General features: G+C 35.3%; 1 protein-coding gene across 1 annotated transcript in view; it reads left to right on the top strand.

Annotated features, from left to right (window-relative positions):
• LOC143441996 (uncharacterized) overlaps positions 1–17,548 on the top strand; it is a 119,493-nt gene extending 101,945 nt beyond the window's left edge. The window contains exon 4 of the mRNA XM_076932467.1: positions 16,901–17,548. The gene's annotated coding sequence lies outside the window, so the exon portion shown is untranslated. The remainder of the gene's footprint in view (positions 1–16,900) is intronic.
• The last annotated feature ends 6,648 nt before the right edge of the window (positions 17,549–24,196 follow it).

Below are 24,196 nucleotides of genomic sequence, written 5' to 3'. Positions count from 1 at the left end.
TTGGGCATTTCTGGTCTTCTGCAGGTATATTATGGTTTAAGATTATGGGTTTTGTTTGTTCTCTCTCTCTGTGTGTGTGTGTGTGTGTGTGTGTGTGTGTGTGTGTGCAATTTTTTCTTTTTCATTAATATTTATTTATTTATTTATGTACATCTCAAACGCTGCCCTTCCTTCTTGTCCCCCTCTCACTGAGACCATCCCTCCATTCCCCTCCCCATCTCCTCTAAGAGGGTTCTCCCCTCCCCCAGGTTATCTCCCCCATCCTCTGCCAGAGTAGCCAGATCTTCTCCCACTGAGGTCAGACAAGGCAGTCCTGTTGGGGTAGAGATATTGTAATTAGTCTACAGTTTTAGGGAGAGTCTCCACTCCAGTTGGTGGGGTCCCACATTGACACTGAGCTGCACACTGCCAGCTAAGTATGTGCTGGGGGACTTCATTCTTTGGTTGGCTCTTTGGTAGCTCTGTCTCTGAGAGCTCCCAGAGGTTCAGGTTAGTTGAATCTGTTGGTCCTCCTGTAGGTTTCCATCCCCTTCAGGACCTTCAATTCTAGCCCCAACTCTTTCATTAGAGTCTCCAACCTCTGTCAAATGTTTGGCTGTGGGTATTTGAATCTGTTTCAGTCAGATGTTGGATAGAGCCTCTCAAAGGACAGTTGTGCTAGGCTCCTGTCGCAAACATAACAGGCTATCAATAATGTCAAGAATTGCTGCTTACCCATAGGATAGGCTTCATGCTGGGCCAGTTATTGGTTGGCCATCCCTTTAGTCTCTGCTCCATCTTTGTCCCTGCATTTCTTTTAGACAGGACAAAATTTTGATCAAAAGTTTTGTGGGTGTGTTGGTGTCATTATCATGCCACCATGGATCTGTTCTTTATTCCTTTATTTGTTTTCCTGATTGCTTTTGAAAGAAAGAAAGAAAGAAAGAAAGAAAGAAAGAAGAAAAGAAAGACAACCAGATAGAAAGTAAGGTAGGAAGGAAGGAAAGAAGACAGAAAGAAAGAAAGAAAGAAAGAAAGAAAGAAAGAAAGAAAGAAAGAAAGAAAGAAAAAAAAGAAAGAAGAAAAAAAGAAAAAAAGAAAGAAAAAAAAGAAAAGAAAAAAGAAAAAAGAAAGAAAGAAAGTTGTGAAATTGGGTAGGTGTGGAGGAGGCAGGAAGAATATGGGAGGCATTATGGGGAGGGAAATCATAACAAGAATATTTTGTATGAAAAATTTCTCAATAATATATGAGTGTGTATTTGTTACAACAACAAAACAAAAGAACGTTGTGAATTTAAGAAAAAGCAAGGTTGTGCATTGGAAGGATAAAACAAAACAAAATAATAAGATTCTGATAAATAATAGGATCTCAGATTCTTCTAAGACCTCAGGGGAAAATGTTTAAATTTTGGCCAGTAAGTGAGCTTTTATCATTTGATTTTATGAGTTTGGTGATAATGAGTATTTACCTAACTAAACACAGCCTCTTCTTCCATTACTCTGAAATTTTAAAAAGAACATAACTAGTAATAAGTATGCAAAATTCCAGTTAATTATTTTGTTCCATGTGTTTTTTTTTTTTTTTTTTTTGATGCCAAGTAGTTACCATTATTCTTTTTCTTAATACTTACCATGTCATTATGGTTAAAACACTTAATATCTTTGTTGTTGCTTTTGATCCTTATACAAGTCTATGATGCGGCTACACAACAGACTTGCTATCACATGACTTAGTGAAAAGAGGTATTTGAGTTAATGAATTCATCTCCATTCTTCAAGCTCTCCTCAAGTCTCTTTATCACCAACTTGTCCTGCCTTTGAACCAGTGCTTGTTAGTCCTATGGGAACATGTCATGGATTTCAGTCATAAGTGAGATATTTTAGTGTTTGTATCTGTATTGATTCTCTTGTGATCAGTTCTAATACTTATTCAATGTAGATCCAAAGATTATTACTACAAACAAGCTAAAAAGTAGTCTTATTTTTGTACCCCATTTTTGACCTTTGTTTCATATTTTTTTACCTTTTAATGAAAGTTTTTTTCTCATATATCTTCATTATCGTCTCCCCTTCTTCTAGTCTCCCTAATTCTTCCCCCAAACTCCTTCCCCTTGGATCCACTCATTTCTTTCTCTCATTAGAAAGCATCATGATTCTAAGAGATAAGAACACAACATAAGATGAAGAAAACACTTGCATATGAAAGTTGGACAAACAACCCAACAGAAGGAAGTTGAAAGAGTTCCAAAAGCAGTCACAAGAGTTTGAGACCCAAAAGAGTTTGAGACTCTTGTTCTCACAGTCAGGAGTGCCATAAAAATACCAAGTTAAAACCTATAATATATGAACAGTGCACCTGGTATAAACCCATGTAAGTGCTGTCCTTGATGCTTCAATATGTGACTTGCTTAGTTGCTTCAGAGGGCTTTGTCCTCCTGGTATGCTCCATCCCCTCTGACTCTTAAAATCTTTCCACCTTATATAGGATTCTCTGAGCTATGAGTGGATGGATTTGGTGGAGATCTCCAATTTTGACTCTTTCTGAATAAACAACATCTGGCTGTGTGTCTGTGTATCTTTTCCCATCTGCTGCAAGAGAAAGCCTCTCTGATGATGACTAAATAAGGTGCTGATCTAGGAGTATAGAAGAATATATTTAGGAATGCTTGTATTGTTTTGTTTTGACCAGATGTGTTTGGATTTACCCTAGGTCTCTAGGCTATACAGTTTATGGCTATTGGTTAACTAAGTAGTGTTATATATGAGTTTCTTTTTGTGGAGTGGACCTTAAGTTATATCAAACATTGGTTAGATATTGCAAAAAGTTCTGTGCTACCATTACCCAATCATATTTTTCAAGTAGGACAAATCAGAAGTTTTGTGACTAGGTTGGTGTCAGCAACTTGCGAGTACCTTCCCACACCAAAGAGAGTGGAACATAGGGTGAAGAATACTCATGTAGACACCAGCTTTATTTCTCCATGTTCAATGAGTTTTGTGGGTGTTATCCTTGACAAAGGGCCCTGCTGTCAGTTTGTGGGGAGCAACCTTTTGTTTTAGCAACAGCCTGAGTTATTTTGGAATTTCCATGGGACCCACTTGGCCAACAATTCAGTTAAATGAAATCCAGTCCCTTTACTGGAAGACTCGCCTAATGACAAGAGATGAAGAGTTAATTCCAGCACTCCTTAAATTATTTCACAAAACAGAAACAGAAGAAACACTGCACAGTTCACAGTTACCCTGATACTCAAACCACATAAAGACTCAAAATAAAATAAAATGAAATAAAATAAAATAAAATAAAGTAAAAATAAAGAATTACAGACAAATTTCCCTTATAATCATACATGCAGAAATACTCAATAAAATAATGCAAACTGAATCGAAACACACAACAAAAGAGTACATATGTACCACAATCAAGTAGGCTTTATCCCAGAGATGCAAAGATGGTTCAATATATAAAAATCAGTATATGTAATTCACTATATAAACAAACTGAAAGAAAACAAAATCACATGATTATCTCAGTAGATGCAGGACTTTGACAAAACCCAACACCCGTTCATGATAAAAGTCCTGGAGAGATCTTGGATACAAGGAACATACCTAAACACAATAAAGAAAATTTAAAGCAGCTCTATAACCACTATCAAATTAAATGGAGAGATACTTAAAGCAATTCCTTTTTTTAAAACTCTTAACCTCAAGTTCTTCACCTCTCTAGTTGATCTCCTTCAGAAAAGCTTCAATTCGTGAAAAAGTTCTATAAAAGTTCAAATTCAGTACCACACAAAAGACATCTGGTAATTTTAAAGTTATATATATATATATATATATATATATATATATATATATATATACACATATATATATATATATATGGTATGTTTATATTTATCTTATAATTACATCTCTTTCCCCCATTTTATTTTCCTCTTCATCATCTCCCTTGAAGTTTTTCCTTGCTCTCTCTCAAATGCATGTCCTATTTTTCTCTAATTGTCACAGACACCTATGCCCCTCCCTCCACATATAAGTACAAATTGATCATGCTGTACAATGTTACCTGCATATATATCAATATCATCTCAGGATAAAAAAGAGGGAGCAAAATTTATAACTAATCAAAATGTAGAGAGCAAGAGAGTGTGTCATTCTCAGTCTCAACTAACACATGTGTAAAACACTTCCTGCACCAGGGGTTCAAGAATCACTGTGAAAAAGGAGGTGGGAAGGATGTAAGAGTCAGAGGAACTGGAAGTTTGCTATAGGACTGTGTCTCCTAGATATGGCATTTGGATTTTGTGTGACAATTCCTTCCCTCCTCCTGGAAAGATATTCCAATTAATGCTTAATAACATAATCAAATGTTAGCAACTGCCATTCTAAGGGGAATCATATTAAATAGATCTATTAATTCCCAATGCTCATGTCCTATTAGGTTGTGAAATTATGAGACCTAAATGTATGGTTTGCTTACCACAGTAAGGACTGTCAATTTATTTCTTATTAAATGGTATTTAAATGTAAAGAGTCTTTTGCTTCATTTGTTGAGATAAGTATTGCTTCAATCAACATATTATCCATTGATCTCAATTGTTTCTTTTAACATTTGATTGGTCTATAACTAAACACATAAAGACTCAACAAAGAAAAAATTTACAGACCAATTTCCCTTATAAACACACATGCAGAAATACTCAATAAGATAAAACTTGCAAAAATTAATGAAAACAAGCTATGAATTTGAAGGAGAGAAAGAAAGTTATGTATACAAAGGTTTGGAAGGAAAAAAGGGAAGCTTGAAATTATACAGTATTATAATCTTAAAAATAAACTAATTAATAATCAATGTCTAAATAAATTTAAAAATTATATAAATAATGAAAATCATCTAATTTAGTAGATTTTAAGTTTTAGTTCTCTAGACTCAATTTCAAAATTCAGCCACCATAGCTGTGCTGATGTTGAGTTCAAAGATTGTTTGTATATTTTAGGCCCAGATATTTTATCACATACATGGTTTGTAAACATTTTCATCAGGAAAAAGTAATTCATCTTTACTTTTTAAAGCTATACTCTTAATATCTTTCCTCTGATCTGGGACGCATTTGGAATATATATTGCATATACGTTGTGATTCCTCAGGTATCTGTGCTTTTCCGTAGTATAGACTTCCTCTGTTGTAGCCAACATTGACAGTACTGCACACTGCTGGTCATGGTACATGTGATGGTGATTTTTAGGAGGAGCGTTACTGAGTTAAAAGCCATTCTCATATACATTTAAAGCACATTCACTGTTAGTACCAGTTGGACATGTTTTTGACATTAGGCTTTGTCATTGGGCTTTAGGGACAACTTGTTTACCTACCATGAATTCACTCCTTCTTCATGTTTCCTCTCTTATAATAGTTATTTTTAACAGACTCATAATTACAGTCTGTATTAAAGCAGAGAGAATACTTTAAGATGAATTGTCTACAAATATCATTCGATGTTCCTCCCCTTAGAATATTTATACAAGCATTTATTTATATGACTATAAAACCACATATTTATATGTGCTCCATTCCTAGACTCAGCAAATTCTCCAAGGAAACTTGGCACATTTTACACCATTCTAAAAGTATTAGAAAATAAGACTGCGTTCTGGTTGTCTTTTCTATTTGGGTTTATGAGCTGACATAACAATTAGATACGTGTGTGAATACTAACACATACACAAATATACCTATATTTAGCTTCTTATAGATACCGAAATATATGTGCACTGTATAATATACGTACATTGAGATACATGTACATATGTATGTATATATACAGATACATGTAAAAATCTACAAGCAAATACGAGTTCAATTTGAAGACTCCAACTCAAATTAACTATTACATGGTTTGTTCTAGCCTCCTCCCTTGCTTATTTGAATGTTTCACCTACCAGAAGGATGCCTAATTCCACTTGCCATAAATGTGTCTTCAGTAATTACACGGAGTGTTTGCTTGCCTGTCAAAGTGAATCTGTGTGAATATGACCTTATCCACTACAGCACAGTGACTATACAGTTAATCTCCCTTAATCTGACAGATTTTACTCATCTCCAAAATTACATAAGTTAGTACATTTTTGTTTGTAACTTCTATGGGGTTGTTTCACAATTGAATGACAAATTATACTGTTTTGACAGTTTTTACATTATTAGAACCCTACAAACCATGTTTTTGAGCTTTGGATATAATTCAATTTTTTTCTTTTTTGCTATAAAACCTTATGAACTTTGACAAATGATTACATCTTGTATATACCACTGCTGTGTAATTCAAAAGTAGTATCAGCAACCCTAAAAAAAAATCCCTCATGTTACCTAATTCTATCATTCTTCCCCAACACCAACTGAACTCCTGATAAACATTAATCTGTTTATTTTGTGGTTTTGCCCATTTTCAGACTTTCTTGTGATTGGAGTAATAATATATAGCCTCTTTAGATTTTTCTATCAGTAATATGTGTTTGAAATTTCATGTATATATTTTCTTGGGTTGATAGTTCATATTTTGTTACTCTTGAATATTATTTATTGTACAATATGCAGTTTGTTTACAGAGTCACCACCTGGCTGCACTGAGCTTTGAAGAATGAAGTCTGCACTAAACATTCATGTGCCAGTGTATGTGAGTTTACGTGTTGTGATTTGAATATGAAGTGTGCACAATAAGATAAGCTCATGTATTTGGATCCCTGGTTACTGATGCTGGTATTTGGTACTGATGATATATTTGAGGAGGCTATGAAACTGTTAAGAAGCAGGGCCTGAATGATAGAGGTAGGACCCTTAGTTTTGGTCTTGGCATGTTATTGTCTGTCCTGATTCAGCTTCTTTATCAACCAGTAATGTGAGAAGCAGCTGTTTCATGCTGTACCATGAAGCTTTATCTTCTTTGACATACTGAAATCCCTCTGAAACAATGAGCCAAAATAAATCATCTCTTAAGCTTTTTTCAGAAATTTTATCACAGCAATGATAAAAATAACTAATACAAAACATAGTACCTATAAGTGGGGCTATCACTGTTCTGTGATAAATCTGAACACACATTTCTTAGGCTTATAGAATTAATTTTAAGAGAAATTTAGACATGTTTTGAGGTATAGCATAGAGATTTTATAAGATATTGTAAGTAGACCTTAATAGACCATTTAAGTTTGGGGCACTGAAGCAGAATGATGATAGAAAGGCAGACAAGAGGCAATCCTGTGCCTATATGGCCTTAAATAAAAACAAGGGAACTGCCTTACTGCTTTATTTGGAATATTTACTTTGTGACATTATTTATTGAAAATATCTGTCTTTCCGGTCTGGGCCAGAGCACTGAGCAGATCTTGTGTGGCAGCTCTGCCCCCAGTCTCCAAGAACACAGTGGAAGCAGGGATCCCAGGCGTTCTAACTCAGGCAGTATCTTAGGTAAGCAGACAGCAAGGCCAGCCCCAAACAGGGAGTAAGTGAGACTTACAAGGACACAGGAAGTCACTACTGGCCTGGAACACCAGTTCCTTCCAGTCTAGGCTTGAGCACTGAGCAGATCTTGGGTGGCAACTCTGCCCCCAATCTCTAAGAACCCAGAGGAAGCAGGGATACAAGGTGCTCTAACTCGGGCAGTATCCTGTCTGAGCTTGAGCACTGAGCAGATTCTGGGCCCCAGCGCTTACCCCAGTAGTTACACCCACCCCACAAATTCTGATATAACCAAAAAAGTAGGAAAGACAGGCTCCAGTCAGGGACAGGGCAGATAGCACTTAGGAGATGCAGATGGCAAAAGGCAAGCACAAGAACATAAGCATCAGTAACCCAGGGTACTTGGCATCATTAGAACCTAGTTCTCCCACACGAGGAAGTCCTGAATTCTCCATACCACCAAGAAAGCAAGATTCAGATTTAAAATCACTTCTAATGATGATGATAGAGGACTTCAAGAAGGACATAAATAATACTCTCAAAGAATTTGAGGAGAGCATAGGTAAACAGGTAGAAGCCGTTAAAGTGGAAACACAAACATCCCTTAAAGACTTACAAGAAAACACAACCAAACAGGTGAAGGAATTGAACAAAACCATCCAGGACATAAAAATGGAAGCAGAAACAATCAAGAAATCACAAAGGGAGACTACCCTGGGGATAGAAAACCTAAGAAAGAAAACAGGAGTCATAGACACAAGCATCACCAACAGAATACAAGAGATAGAAGAGAGAATCTCAGGTGCAGAAGATACCATAAAAAATATTGACACAACTGTCAAAGAAAATGCAAAATGCAAAAAGTTCTTAACACAAAATATCCAGGAAATTCATGACACAATGAGAAGAACAAACCTAAGGATAATAGGTATAGATGAGAGTGAAGATTCCCAACTTAAAGGGCCAATAAATATCTTCAACAAAATTATAGAAGAAAACTTCCCTAATCTAAAGAACGAGATGCCCATAAACATACAAGAAGCCTATGGAACGCCAAATAGACTAGACCAGAAACGAAATACCTCCCGTCACATAATAATCAAAACAAGTGCACAAAACAAAGAAAGAATATTAAATGCAGTAAGTGAGAAAGGCCAAGTAACATATAAAGGCAGACCTATCAGAATTACACTAGGCTTCTCACCAGATACTATAAAAGCAAGAAGATGCTGGGCACATGTCATACAGACCCTAAGAGAACACAAATGCCAGCCCAGGCTACTATACCCAGCAAAACTCTTAACTACCATAGATGGAGAAACCAAGATATTCCACGACAAAACCAAATTTACACAATATCTTTTCACAAACCCAGCATTACAAAGGATAATAGCAGGAAAGCTTCAATACAAGGAGGGAAATTATACCCTAGAAAGAGCAAGAAAGTAACCCTCTTCCAACAAATCCAAAAAAGATAGCCACACAAAGATAACTTTACCTCTAATAACAAAAATAACAGGAGACAACAATCACTGTTCCTTGATATCTCTTAACATCAATGGACTCAATTCCCAAATTAAAAGACATAGGCTAATGGACTGGATATATAAATGGGACCCAGCATTTTACTGCATACAGGAAACCTACTTCAGTACAAAGACAGACTCTACCTTAGAGTAAAAGGCTGGAAAACAATTTTTCATGCAATTTATCCTAAGAAACAAGCTGGAGTAGCCCCTCTAAAATCTCCAGCCCAAGAACACAAAAGGAGGGACTCATGGCTCCACCTGTATAGGTAGCTGAGGGTGGCCTTGCCAGGCATCAGTGGAAGTGGACAGCCTTGGTATCTTAAAGTTTGGATTCCCTAGTGTTATGAAATTTCAAGACCAGAGAAGTGGGAATGAGAGGATGGTGGGAGCACACCTTCATAGTAATTGGAGGAGGAAGATGGGGTAAGGAGTTAGGCATCAGTGGAAGTAGAGGGCCTTGGTGCCTGAAAGTGTGGAATCCCAAGTGTTGGGAAATTTCAAGAGCAGGGAGGTGGGAATGAGAGGATGGTGGGAGCACACCCTCATAGTAATTGGAGGGGGGTAAGGGGTTAGGCATGAGTGGAAGTGGAGAGCCTTGGTGCCTGAAAGATTGGATTCCCTAGTATTGAGGAATTTGAGAACAGGGAGGTGAAAATGGGAGGATGGTGGGAGCACACCTTCATAAAAACGCCCAGAATTATATGGATTAGACATGAGAGGAGCAGGCTGCCAGAAGACTAGATTCCAGAATTCAAACAAACAATTATCTTCATACTAAAATTTGTTTTGAGAATTGTATATTGCAGAATACATAGCCTTGGTGTATCTACTCATCAGGCAATCTGAGCACACCTGCTAGAACCTCTGATGTCCTGGAATTCCAGCCGGTTGCAGTGAAGACACAGTGTCAGAGGCTTATCAATTTATTCTTCCCCAACCCCTCTTCTAATATCTCAACACCCATAATCACCTTGAAGAAGTTAATGAAAAGTTGGTGCCCCTATTCCCTTGACTTGGGTACTGAGGTGGTTAATATTGGTCTGTCTTTCTAGGGAAAAGTAGTGGTTTTGGTGGAACAGGGAGGATTAGCTAGGATTTATTGCATAGCCATAACTTACTGGTAGAAATATGAATAATTGTTATTAAGATGAAGTTATAATTTTTAAATGGTACAAAATTTACTTTAATTTCAAATTTATGGTTTTTATTGGTAAGAGCTTCTTATAAATATAAAAGTGAGGTGAACATTGTTACTATCATAGGCATTGCTCTGTATAATACATTTAGGAATACAAGGCTTAGACCCAGTCCTTCTATAACTTTTTTAACTTATTTGAGATTGTTAGACTGTGAGTTAAGGGCCTATAGCAAATTCATGGCTTTGAGTTTATTGTTAGGGTGTTTTCTATATTTTATTTAGAAATAGCAGAGAGGAGTTAACAGACAACAGCCCAGATAGCCTTACATGGAGAGTTAGTTTTCAAAACATCAGAAATCCACAGAATTGACATGACAAACATTTCTGTATTACTGTTCATTTTGATTAGAGACCTGTCTCCTCCTGACAGCTTCCTGTCTTGGATTCCAAGAAGAAATTGAGCATCTTTGGAGTTATTCCAGTTGTGGTGAGACAGCCACTAGACAAGAATTGCCTCTTTCCATCTACAGACAAAATACTGTCCAAAAAAGGACACACTTGCAGAATAGTCGACTGATTATATCTGCCTAGACAGAGTAATCAGCCCTTAATAATTCTGCATCACTAGGTCTGTCAGATGATCCTGGGCCAGAAGGCTGAAGATCGGATGCTCCAACATTCTGTAGTATAGGGACTGTCCAGGTATCCAGTGGTCTCTATAAATTGGCTATGTTTTAGAAGCTATGCTTTGTGCTTTTCATAATCTCAGTTAACTCAGTCATTCTGGATTTCTGATGGGGTTGAAAACTTATAGTCTTATAGCCAATCCTTGCTATTTACTTTGAGAGAAAAGATTTGAGAGGATGGTTTTCAGCTGACATTCATTCTAAAGCCAAGAAAAAAAAGCCAGGCTCAGAACTAAGTCTTTTATTTAGGAGAGATGACAGAGGTTCTGCTTAGTCAACAAAATGGTGGACTGGGTATTAGGTTTATCTTGCACCTTACTGACATAAATTAGTATAGTAATGCTCTAACTGTATTTTGATAGAAAAGTTTTATTTTAACAGGAAGGGTGATATGTAGGAGGAGCTAAGGTGGGAGGAGTACAGAGAGGAGGAGTAAGGAGAGGAGGAGGAGAAGGAGAGGAGGAGCTAGGTGATGAGAAAGAAAGAGATAGGGGGGCCAGACATGGAGGAGAATATTTACATGTCTCCGCTAGTCAAAGATAGTTAATATATCTAGATTGGGTATTAGGTTACACTTCTGATTGATATTGAGCATTACCAAACTTATAAAGCCATTGGTTAACATTTAAAAAATTGTATAAAAGCAAAAAGAAGAAGGGGATATGGGATAGGGGTTTTCTAGGGAGGGGAAATGGGGAAAGGGGATGGCATCTGAAATGTAAATAAAATATCCACTAAAAAAAAGAGAAAATATCCCTCCTCCTTATCCCTCTCTTTTTTCTCACCTATACCTCCAGGAAAGGTGATAGTAGCTGGTAGTTAAGAACTGATAGTAGCTCACAGTTAAGAGCTTAACTCGAATGTCATAAAACCCTGACTTTTGAACAATGTCAAGATGCCTAAGACTATAATAATACTGAGTTAGACTGAATGAAATTTGCACTAAGAGATGTCTATGAGCCTTTGGGGTCTGGACATGGAATGATACTATCTGAATGTGAGATGTTCAAATAGACTTTTTCTGTTTGGGAAGATTTTGGAAACTTTAGTATGTAGGCTTTATCTAGTTGAAGCATATTGATAGGTTGGGCCTTAGAAGGTGAAAGTCTAAGCTTGATCAGTTCTCTGGTTACCACTATGATGTGTGAGGTGTTACCTCTCATTTATACCAGGGAAACTACCATGCTACCTTATGCATTGTTAGGATGCACTGGAATTCTCCTGAAACCATGACCAAAATAAGTTATTTTGCAATTTTTGTCAAATAGTTCATCACATTGACAAGAAGGTACTACAACATAAGTTATTTTCTCATTTGGGTAAATATCTTAAGGTGGAAATTCTGTCTCTTGTGGTAAACTTGTGTTTAGCTTTCCATTTAAAGGGTAGAAATATGGTCCAAAGCAGGGAAAACATGCATGCATGCGCACCCATCAGCCATGACCAAGGGCTTCTGCTGCTTTCAAGTTCCTGATAGTTTCAGTGATAGTAGATTTTATCATTCTAATAACTGTGCAGTGATACTTCATTGTTATTTAAATCTTGAATTTTCTAATAATAAATACTGCTGTACATATTTTTATATGCTTATTTTTTGTGAGTGTTATATCTAGGGTTGTGTTTGTTCTGACATTTTTTCATATCAGCAGTTATTATTTAATAGGTACTTAATCTTTTCCGTTAGTTTAAAAGATTTTTTAAAACATATCTATTTATAATATATTTAAAAATAATAATAAAATGACATCACTCTTGCTGTTACCATTTCTGCCTCTAGTCCCTCTCATGTCTCCTCTCCAAACTTTCTAAGCCTCTCTCCACTCTCATATTGATGACTTCTTTTTTCCTTGATTTAGAATTTTTACATCTCTAACCAGATACATGTTTTCCACATAGTCTCTCTTAGCTCATAGATTGTTTGAACTTTCAAAAAATATTACATTTAGAAACTTTCATGAGATTTTATGCCAATTTCATTATAATAAGTCTTCTTTGTAAGGTAATTTTTCTATTTTAGCTTCTTATTTCTTGTGGTCCTAGCAGCAAATCCCAGGGCTTTTACATACATCCAAGTTTTTATCTCTAAGCTACAACTTCAATCCCACTTGAGTGTTTTGTTTTGTTTTGTTTTGTTTTGTTTTTCAAGACAGGGTTTCTGTCTGTAGCCCTGGCTGTCCTGAAACTCACTCTGTAGACCAGGCTGGGTTCAAACTCAGAAATCTACCTGCTTCTGCCTCCCAAGTGCTGGGATTACAGGCATGCACCACCACTGCTGAGATTACAGGCATGCACCACCACTGCCCAGCTTTGAGTATTTTTTTTTAAGTATGCAATTCATTGGTATTAATTACATTCTTAATATCAGGTAAGGTTCAGCACACCCAGGTTTCAAAAAGTTTTGATTACTCCAAATAGAAAGTTTATATTGATTAAATGATGTCTTCACTTTGCTCTCTGCTACCTCACTAGGGTTATAATTTATGTTGTGTTTATGTAAATTAGCTTACTATATATTCCACATAAATCAAATCATACATATATATCTTTTCATGCTTTTTCAGTTAGCATAAGTTTTCAAGATTCTTTCCTTTTGATATATGTATTAAGCTTAACTCCTTTCATGAATATTTAATATTCCATTATGTATGTCATAAATACTATATACATAAATTATGTATAACATAGACATATATACACAATATATACACATATATTGTATATTCCTATGCATTCTACAACTCTATTTGTTCACTCTCCTGTTGAGAGACATGGGTTGTTCCTCTGTGTTACCCTGTAAGTGATGTTGCTCTGAGCACTTCATGTGTCTTAATTCAGTTCTAGTTTTCAATTCCTTTGGCTATTTTCTTACAATTTTAAGGTCATATGGCCATCCTGTGCTTACTTTTATCAGGAGTTGCCAAACGATTTCCACAGTGAACCCTCATGTCATATACTCTTCCCCTGACCCCCAGCAATGAATGAAGTTTGCAATTTCCGCAAATTCTTGCCAAAAAATACTAACTGTTATGCTTCTCTCCTAGTGGGTGTATTAGCACATAGTGGTTTGGATTGAAGTTTCCTAAAGAATTTGCACATCTAAATATATATATACGTATATTTCCTTTTAAACATAATATTTGAGCCTTTTTTCTAGGAGTTTTGTGGGGGGTTTGTTGTTGTTGAGTTATAGAAGTTCTTTATAACTCCTGGATAGTAATCTCATATACTATATAATTGCTAAATAGTTGCTAATTATGTTTTTTGCCTTTTAGTTATTATATATAATAAATAAATGTTGAAATTTGTGCTTAATTAGCTTCTTCTTTTGGCACTTTTCTTTTTGTATCATTTAAAGAATTTATTGTCAAATCATTGCTATATGTAATAACCCATTGATGAATTTATAGAGGCCGATGTGTCTTAATGCTTTTCATTAAAAATGCAGAGTTTTAGATCTTCAATTTAATGTTCTAGCTGAATTGCTGACTGAAAAGTCAATAGCCAGCGATACTACAGTACAGCTTGAGTGTTAATTTTTTCTTCAGTGTCTCTAATACAACCTCAAATATTTTGTCTACCTAATAATCAGCCAAGGTAATATGATATAATTCACATTTTATCTATACAATCATAAAAGAGACTAAACATCTTTCATATATTTTCTTCTTATTTTGTTTATTTCCTTCCTTCTTTCTTTTGTCTTCCCTCAGAGCTAATGACCAAACCCAGGGCCTCAAGTTTCTTGCACTAAGCTAAGTCCCCAACCCTTCCACAAAATTATCTTAATTACTTACCTTATGATATTTTGTTTGCCAGTCGTTTTTACATTGTAATAGTATTATGGATGGGTTTTATATAGCTCTTGTGAAGATGTTAGTGGTTGACTTTTCAGTGGAATCTTGTAGGGTAGTAGGAGTGTTAGTGTCCATCTGCCAATACATACTGTATTTGATGTTAGGTACTTTATCTGCAACATTTTTAAGGTCATTTAACTATTTTTTAAAAAGTCAAAGTAAACAAATGCACTGAGTTAGGATAGCTTTAATAAATGTTTCATGAGTGTACTATTGTAATAGTTAATAATTTCCATACTTAGGAAAGTAGGTTCATAATTCTTTAGAGAATGAATGTGTGGGAGAATCAGCCTACCCGTAGGGAAATTCTGCCACTCCTCCAACAGTGCCAAATAGTCTATGTGCTGGCACCTGTATTGTTTATTTATTGACTCCGTTGTTTTGTAGTAAAGAACATTATGTGAGCTTCTTTATGTTCAAAGGATTAGTCTGTATCTTAATACAAAGATACGATTTAATTTTACTTAGAAATTCAAGAAGAATGACATTTGGTGAGATAATTTTGAAAGTATTGAACTATTTTAAAACAATTAGAGAATATAGTCAACTATCACTCAAATATGCATGTTCTTCAAATTACATTGAATAGAGCTGGGAATTTGATGGCAGAATCTGAAATCTATTTTAGCTTGTTAGAGATTGCCAATACAATTGCCCTAAAGGGAAATTAGAGCATCATTTGCCTATTTGGAAACAGGATGGTAATGCATTTTATTTTCTCCAGGAAAGATTTATTTGTATGTTTTAATCTAAATTTGAGAGTACTGATTTATCTTTTGAACACTCCTGGATTTATACCAGTCTATTTGCTTGATTCACGTACTCTGAGTTATTTTTAGCTGAAAATGTCCAATTGAAATACCCTGTGATACACAGAGAAGAAAGTGAAAAGTGTTACTCTATTTTTGAAGTTTGGGTTCAATGCTAGAATCCTTTTACCATGTTAAATTTTTTCAATAAATTTTACGTTTCCAAATTAGTTTGCTTATCCTAAAATGGAGCTGGGAATTTGTGCTGTGCACTGTTATGAGAGAAGTGGCAGATGTGCCAAGCACAGTACTAAGCAAATGGAGGCCTCTCGAATCTAGACAATCCATTCCTTTGTCAGATTTTCATCAGGTATTTTGGAATGCTGAGCAATAGCACAAAGTTATTCTCCACTGTGAATTCTCAAGCTCTACTAAAAACAGGTTTAGGACAAAGCACACTGGGAATTGAACTGCAGCTACATGGGTGGAGAAGGGCTGGCTGGCTGGAAAGAGACAGAGTTTGAGAAATGTTTGAAACAGGAACTTTCATAAATTAGCAGAAACTTTTGACAACTTAAAGAGTCTTGAATAATTGCTATCTCCACTTTGGGTGCAAAACATAAAACCTCCCGGCCAAAGACAGAACTATCCCCCAGTCTCTAGCTATTACTATCTAGTTCTATTAATTTTGATTATCTTATTTTATTACTATTTATTAGAAGTCTGATAACTATTTTTATAAAAAAAAATTCTGTCGGGTCCCCTGGATGAAGTGGAATTACAGATGGTTATTGACCACCATGTGATTGCTGGGAACTGAACCTGTATCTGTAAGAGCAACTAGTGCTTTGAAACCACTGAGCCATCTCTCCAGCTGCTTACTGATTAGCTCTTAATGAGCATCTTCATCTATTGGACTTGTGTTTTCATTTTTATTCTATAAGCTGGTAACAAAAATATTTCACACCCTTTGTACTCTACATGTTTCTTTAAGAAGTCATATGTGTTAATGTTTGAGATAAGTCTGAAAGTGTATAGTTCTTTAGTTATTAATCATTGCTATCTCTTGGCCTGAATAGTTTAATAATATGCCATATACCAGAGAAGACATAAGAATTAAGACAAAATGTTATGTTTAAAAGTGATACATAATTTTCATGAAAAGTATTCTCAAGAAGATATATGGATATTTTCAATATACAAAACCAGCTTGTATAGATCTTATGGAATTTTATAGTTTTTACCACAACAAAATATTCATTAAAGAGAACCTTGTTAGAAAATAAATGACAGTCAGCTGGAGTTTTATTTTTATGGGGAAGTGCTTACAATTTTTATTATTATTATCTTTAATCTTTTTTTTTTACCATCCAGTCTTTAGTCGCTCTTCCCCCTCCTATTATTGCTACTTCATACTTACAACTAGCTTAACACTCAAATGCAGTTTTAAGTCCTTTCAGAAACTTAATAAAATAAAATAAAATGGAGTGTTTTTTTTTCCTTCAGGTTATTCAATCAAAGTCCTAATAAGGGCACAAACAGAAGCTTGGGCTGTCCTGTGATTTCTCAGAAATGAAGCAAGCAGCTTCCCAGGGCTCTATGGACCGATTTGCTCACTGACACTATGTTGTGCAAACAGCTTCATGGAGCAGAACATGGAAAAGGAACTCCAGTCAATACAACAATGTGAGAAGCTCAGGCTGGACATATATCTGACTATTTAGAGGAGCTCCTGTTATTTGAACTACTTCAGTGACACCAGCATATATAGATATTCCTTAGGATTTAAAATGAAGAATAACGTCAACAATTAGATATATGGAAGGAATGAAACATTGCTCCACAAGTGTGTGTTGAGAAGCTTGAATATAGGATTCACACATTTGAAAGATATGTATGGACTTTTCAAGAGTGCACTCCTATGAAAGCAGTGGCTTCAGCTCTGCAGAATGATGATCTGCTCTGTCCTTTTCAGTATGACTAGAATTCAATTTTGCCATGTGTAATAAGTGAGCAAGTATTTTAATACACCCTTTTAAAATTCTTCCCTATTAGGCTTTAAGTTACATACTATGTCATATGTTCCCTGTATTTTGGGTAGGAAGAAAACAAAACACTAATAGTCTAACATCTGCTATATTGTTCTACTATTTTGGCTCATTTATATTTTGAGCATCAGTGAATATATGTATAAAATTATATATATATATATGTATACACACATTATATATATATATATATATATATATATATATATATATATATATATATATATATATATTATTGCCGTGGAAGCACAGTATGCTTCAGTGTGTTTCTATTTAGTGCTATGGAGTGATTTATTATGATCAAATTTAAATCCAAGGCAAAGGGAGAACTTCATAGAGGAGAAGTTTATATTTAGGGAAATTCTTTCTTCAAATTGTTTTAGTTATTCAGAGTATAAGCCTAAATATCTCTTTATAAAAATAGCTCAGCTTTTATTTTATTCATTTCACCAAATGGACATTTGTACATCAATTGTTTGTCAATAATCATATTAATTTAGAAAAGAGAAGACAATACTCATGAGACTAACATGATAAAAATTTGTAATTAAAATTCAGCATGCTAACTTTAGACCAGGAAACTGAAGAATGTGTGTAACAAGAATCACAAGAATGAGAAGTCATTGCTATTTTTGTCTTCCTTGGGAGATTTCTGTATTCTACTCTCCAGAATTCGGGTAAGGCATACACTTGTTTCTATATGTAACACATTCACTCAGGAGAATGGAAACTCTTCCAAGACAGACATCATGCCATGCTTTTTGACATTTCTAACATATTGAACATGGTGTCTACATGGTAATTGTTAATTATCAAGTTGACAGAATCTAGATTCTGCCAAGCCAGTGGGGGGGATTGTCATTATCTTAATTGATATGGAAGGATCCATTTTGGCTGGAGAGAGCCTCATTCTCTAGACATAGAGTAATCAGCTTTATAAAATAGAGTGTGTGCATTGCTCTGCTTCTGATTGAGTATGCAGTATGACCAACTGCCTCTAGCTCCTGCCTTATTGAATTCCTAGCTATGATGGGCTGAATTGTGAGCCAAACAAACCATTTTTCCCTTGAGTTTTTGTTTTTAGAATAGTTTCTTTCATATATAGAAAAAAAGTAAGATAGATTGATAAGTATACCTGAATGTAGAAACAGATATTATTTTGCTAAAGTACTAAACATTAATGCAATGATTTTCTTTGACAGTGAATTTTGAATTGAGATGCAAAATACAAATGTATAATATAATATGCTCACATAGCTGAAACCTAAGTGTCATCAATCAATAAAAATGTAAAACAAAAAATTAGGAGTCTACTTTATCATTACTTCATGTTCTTCTGTAAGTTTTTTTTTTAAAAAATATCTTCAATTGAGAGATATAGAGAACTATATTGGGCTTAGAAATAGAACCAGAAGATCTAGTTTAGAAGACTGTTTTGTGGGATAAGAAGAAAATAAGAATCAGACAATCATTAGTTTGATTTGAACACAGAAAACATAACCAACAATATTAATCCCAAGCCTTCCATAGAATGATTCAGAAGTACTGACAGAACACTAAAGGTTGATGAGCACCAATTTCTGGATATTGGTTAAGAGGCAACTTAAATATTCTGCAATGTTGGTGAGTAGTTAAAAAGGCAGGAGAAAGGACACAGGAACAAATGACTAATGAGAAGAGGTATAGTGAGCTACAAGGATCACAGAGAGTTGGAGTAGATACATCGCATGGAGTGAATGCACAGATGAGGATTATATGAAGACCTCCACATCTGTCTTACGCATCTATTGAAAACAGCTTAAAAACAAAAGTATTTGATTATTTAGGTGGCAACACAGAATTGAGAATTGACTATTTGGGTTTTAAGCCCGGTAGGTGCTGGCAGTTCTTATGGCCAATTTTAATGTCATTCTTCTCTTATTATTTCTGCACCTCTCATTAGACAATTTATCACTTAAGTTTTTCTCTTTAAAAATGTTGTAACCATGGGGATACATAACTGCTATTCCCTCTGAAAACTGGTGGTATTGTTTTTGCTTCTGATATAACTATGACATGACCTTAGGAGTCAGTGTCAGGACTTTTTTTTGTATAACAGAGTTAGGCTAAACCTTAATATTTGTGTAACATTTCCACAGACAGGCAAATATGCTAGATAGCAGAAGAACTGGATTGCTTTTGATACAATGTTATGATTATCATGACATACCATTGTTGAAAATCCTCATACAATCTTGGTTGTAAAAAATACCAGTCAGATCAGCAACTATAATAACAACATCAACAAAAGAGTTTTTTAAGAAGTTAGATAGGAAATCAAGCATTATTTAGAATATTATGTATACTTTGACCATAATCAGTTCCTTTTTCATAATAAATGAACAAATTTGTTCTTAAGAATCAAAATCCACTAGAATTCTATTACAATCCCATGCTTTAGAATAAAAACTTCCTAGCAATGGAACCCTCAACCTCTCACTAAATTTACTTCCTTCCAATCCCAACTGACAATTTTAAGTGTTGCCTCTGATGGATACATCTGGGAAAAAGCCAAATCCATTGAGATCCAGAGGGATCACACACAGCGCTGCATTAGATACATTTTAAGGCATTCAGCTTAGTTCTCTTCAGACTTCGAAACAACAGTTGAGCATTATTTTCATGGTTTGTTCTCTTCCTTTGGATTTACCAATAAATACAATAAAGAAGTTTTATAAGTAATCTTTTTATAGTTGATGCATTTTACTATCATGATATTACATGATACAGAAATGACTTCTTGTTATTCTAATTTATTTTTGAACTAAGCAACCATCACTATGAAGGAAGTAGCCAATGCAAACCAACTACCCATATCAACATGATGCTGCTGAGATATCTCAACTTTATTTAACAGGCAAGTGATGTGCTTTTACAGTGTTAAGATGTATTCAGATATACCAGATGCTTATTCCAATGGTTTTAATGTAGAACCTCCTATATTACTTGATAATGACAAAGTAAATTATAAAAACAGACTGCTGTATTTCATAGTCACACAGACCCTTTTCCATTGGTCCAAAGATGTAATAACTTTTATGAGGTGACTTATAATAACATGGCAAATTCATACAAAAATCATATGAGTTTAATAAAGAACATATCACTAAGTTACATGAATAGATTTTTGTGTGAGGAAACCTCTGTCATAGCTGATCTGCAGAGCTGGTGGCAAGAATTATCCCATGTGCCATTCACTACAGAGCACTGAAAGAGGTTTTGCTGGAGGATCAGATGATTCAAAATATTCTTAGTAAATATCAAAGGAACCATTTTCTTCTATGCATTAGTGGCATGAAATATGCCTTAAAGTGTTCTCTTAATGTAAATACTAATAATAAGCTTTAGGGAACAAAACCATAGAAAGTAGTAATAGTCTACTTAAAATTACAATAATTTACTTCCATCAGGTAAAATACTGTTGGATGCAAGTAACCATTAATACATCAGTGCTACTTTTTGAAAGCATTCTACAGATTAGTAAGATCATCTAAAATGCTATTTTTCCCAAGTGACAAGTCTTACAAGAAACTAATTAGTCAGAATTGAGTTCCCTTTTCTGTTAATTCTTCAAACTGAGTTCAATTGGCAGTGAAAATGTAACACTAAATATCACAGATTTTAAGATGAAGGTTTATTCTACAACTGTGAATAGCAGAAGCTGAGTCATAAGAGACAAAGACACTCTTCCAGAGCTTTGAAAATCTGACCGGACTTCTGGTTTCTTTGAATATAGTGATCATAGAAAGTCTACTCTGCCCAAGTGACCTCTTCTTAGCAGTGCAAAAGAAACATAACCATACAGGTTATTACACAGGGTTGTAGAAGAGATCCCAGCAAAATATCAGGTATCAGACGGAAATAGGAGAGACATCAGGGTGCGTTTCAGGATCCTTGGACTTTTGCAAATTGATTCTCTGTAGCAGCACAGTCAAGTAGAATTTGAGAAGTCAAGCTATGATAAGTTAAGAATGGACCTAGACCCCACCAGACATGTAAGCCTTAGGTAAAACTTGAAATCAGTGCTTCCAGATTACCTAATCAGACTCCACACCTAGAGAAATTAGATAGGAATAAGTAGCCATGGGTTCTTTTGCCTAATTGGAGAAGGGTAAATATGCCTGTCCAAATTCCTTTAAAATCTCTGCTTTTTGCATTTTTTTCTTATCCCAGGACTATAATTTAAGTAACACTCTTTGTGCCTCATCCCACAAGGACATGGCTAGTTAAAATTTTCAGAACTTTCTTTTAAAATTGTTCTTCTCAAGATAATACTCTCCACTTGTATTATTCTGAACAATGAATCTGAACAATCCTTCAGGGAAGTGGAGAGGTCTTAGAAAGGATTCCTCTGGGCTTACATCTAGCTAAGATTCTTTTCTTTTAGTATATCTTACAAGCAGAATAGAGGACAGTGAAAGATTCCCTGAGATTGTTTACACAAAGCTGCAGGAACCTGGAACTCATCATAACACTTGGCCTCTGGAAGATTTCATGTTGCTCATCATGCTACTGAAGAGGGGGATTTTGTGCAACCTGAGAAATATAGTCATTAGTAGCTCTAAGTTATTATTTAAAATCCCACTCGATTTTGAAGCTCACATTTTCATTTGTTACAGCAAGCATATGTACGATGAAAGGGATCCTCTCAGTTTCAATCAGAGAAGCCTTTCCCTACAAAAAAAAAAACAAAACCAAAACCAAAACCAAAAACAAAACTGCAGTGATTGCAGAGACATGGGAAGAGGCTCTCAGCAAGGGACAGAACAAGCAATGGTTCTGGACCCAGTCCTAAACAGTACGTTGATGGCTGTTGAAGCCTGTTGAAGCATGGTCCATAAATATGTAAGAGTTGTAGAATATCTGGTGAAGAGTTACAAAAATGCTATTCTCTAGACTAGACACAATAATATCAATTATTTTTTAATATATATTGATATATTGTATTAGGATTTTAAAAAAAAATTCATAGGATGTGTTTTGATTATATTTACTTTCCTCTTTCCAAACATCATCCAGATTCACCTCCCTTCCATACCAACCCAACTTTGTATCTGTGGTGTTTCAAATGAAAATAGCTCTCATAGGAGCTTTACAGGGAGCACCACTCTTAGGAGATGTAGTCTTGGAGTAGGTGTGTCTTTGTTGGATGAAGTGTGTCACTGGAGGTGTGCTTTGAAGTCTCAAATGCTCAAACTGGGCCCAGTGTCTCACTCTTTTCATGCTACCGACCAATTTAGATGTAGAACTTTCAATTACCTCTCCAACACTGTGTCTGCCTTCATGCCACCAAGCTTCCTTCAATGACAATAATGGGCTAAACCTCTGAACTAATTGGGACTAACTAAGTCAGTCCCAATTAAATGTTTCCTTCTTAAAAGAATTGCCAAGGTCATGGTGTCTATTCACAGCAATAAAACCCTAATTAAGACAGCATCCTTGCCAGGCTGTGGTGGCTCACGCCTTTAATCCCAGCATTTGGGAGGCAGAGGCAGGAGGATTTCTGAGTTCAAGGCCAGCCTGGTCTACAGAGTGAATTCCAGGACAACCAAGGCTATGCAGAAAAACCCTGTGTCAACAAAACAAACAAACAACAACAAAAACAAAAACAAAACAAAAAGGCAACATCCTTTTGCTTTAAACCTCAAAAGTCCAGTTTGTGCTACCTTCATCTTCTTAGATCTTCTATAGGGGTGTAGACTTTTTAGAGTTTACACTTTTAGGGAAAGCTAACTTCCCCTCTCCAACCAGCTATAGAATATCAATAGCACCTAGCTAGGGGTGTGATTTTGTGTTTCTCAAACAAACAAACAAATAAACAATAACTGCACTTACCTGCACTGGGCACACCCAAGACCAGCACCAGCAACAGTAAGAAAGAAGAAGTAGCTTGTGGGTCTCTACCAGTACCTCTAACCTATTATTGTCTATTGGTAGACTCCAGGAGAAGTGGGAAACAATGTCTTTCATTGTGTTCCAATTGCTGATCTCCTTAAGCTCCTACAGAAATCTCCAAACCCAAGGACACACAGACAGTGCTGAATGATCTCAATGGGGCATAAATTGAACTTAAGAGACAGAATTGTAAGGAGGAAGTGTATTACAGAGATGATAGGGAGGTAGGGGTAAGAGTGAAACACATGCATTGAATACATGTGTGAAATAAGTTAAAACCAAATTTAATTACTAACTTTAATGATTAAGAAGGTCTACATTCTTAGAGAACATTGACTTTCCCTCTCCCAGTTGCTGTCAAATGTCAATTGAACCTTAGCTAGAGGTGTGACTGATGTGACTTTGTGTTCATGTCACTTATATTTGAGGTGATTTTAAAGCATGGTAGGCAGAACCTGCATGAACATTGAGAAAATCACAGGTATTCTTTTGCATACTTGAAATTTCTAATAAATTGCTTTTTACAGTGAATACTCTTTCTTTTAAATCTTTCCTATTGCAGATACAAATGAGGTTTCCATGAGTCTGGGAAATCTGAGGGTGAGAAGTCTCTTCTATCTAGTGTCCAATGTGGGCTTGAAAAAAATGTACATCTTTAAAGAAGTGTGAGTCATTTTGGAGTTAATACCTTGGTTATAAACATGTGCTTTTTGAAGCTTATCTTTTCCTTTTTCTCATAACTAATGTAGACAGTAATATAAAAAAAAGCAGGATTTTGAAAGTGTCTATCAAGAAGCAGAAAATTTTATGGATTTTATAA

Source organism: Arvicanthis niloticus, chromosome 4, assembly GCF_011762505.2.
Source record: "Arvicanthis niloticus isolate mArvNil1 chromosome 4, mArvNil1.pat.X, whole genome shotgun sequence".
In the NCBI taxonomy this organism is placed as follows: Eukaryota; Metazoa; Chordata; class Mammalia; order Rodentia; family Muridae; genus Arvicanthis; species Arvicanthis niloticus.
Note: the sequence above shows the minus strand (reverse complement) of the source record. Positions and strands in the feature narration are given on the sequence as shown.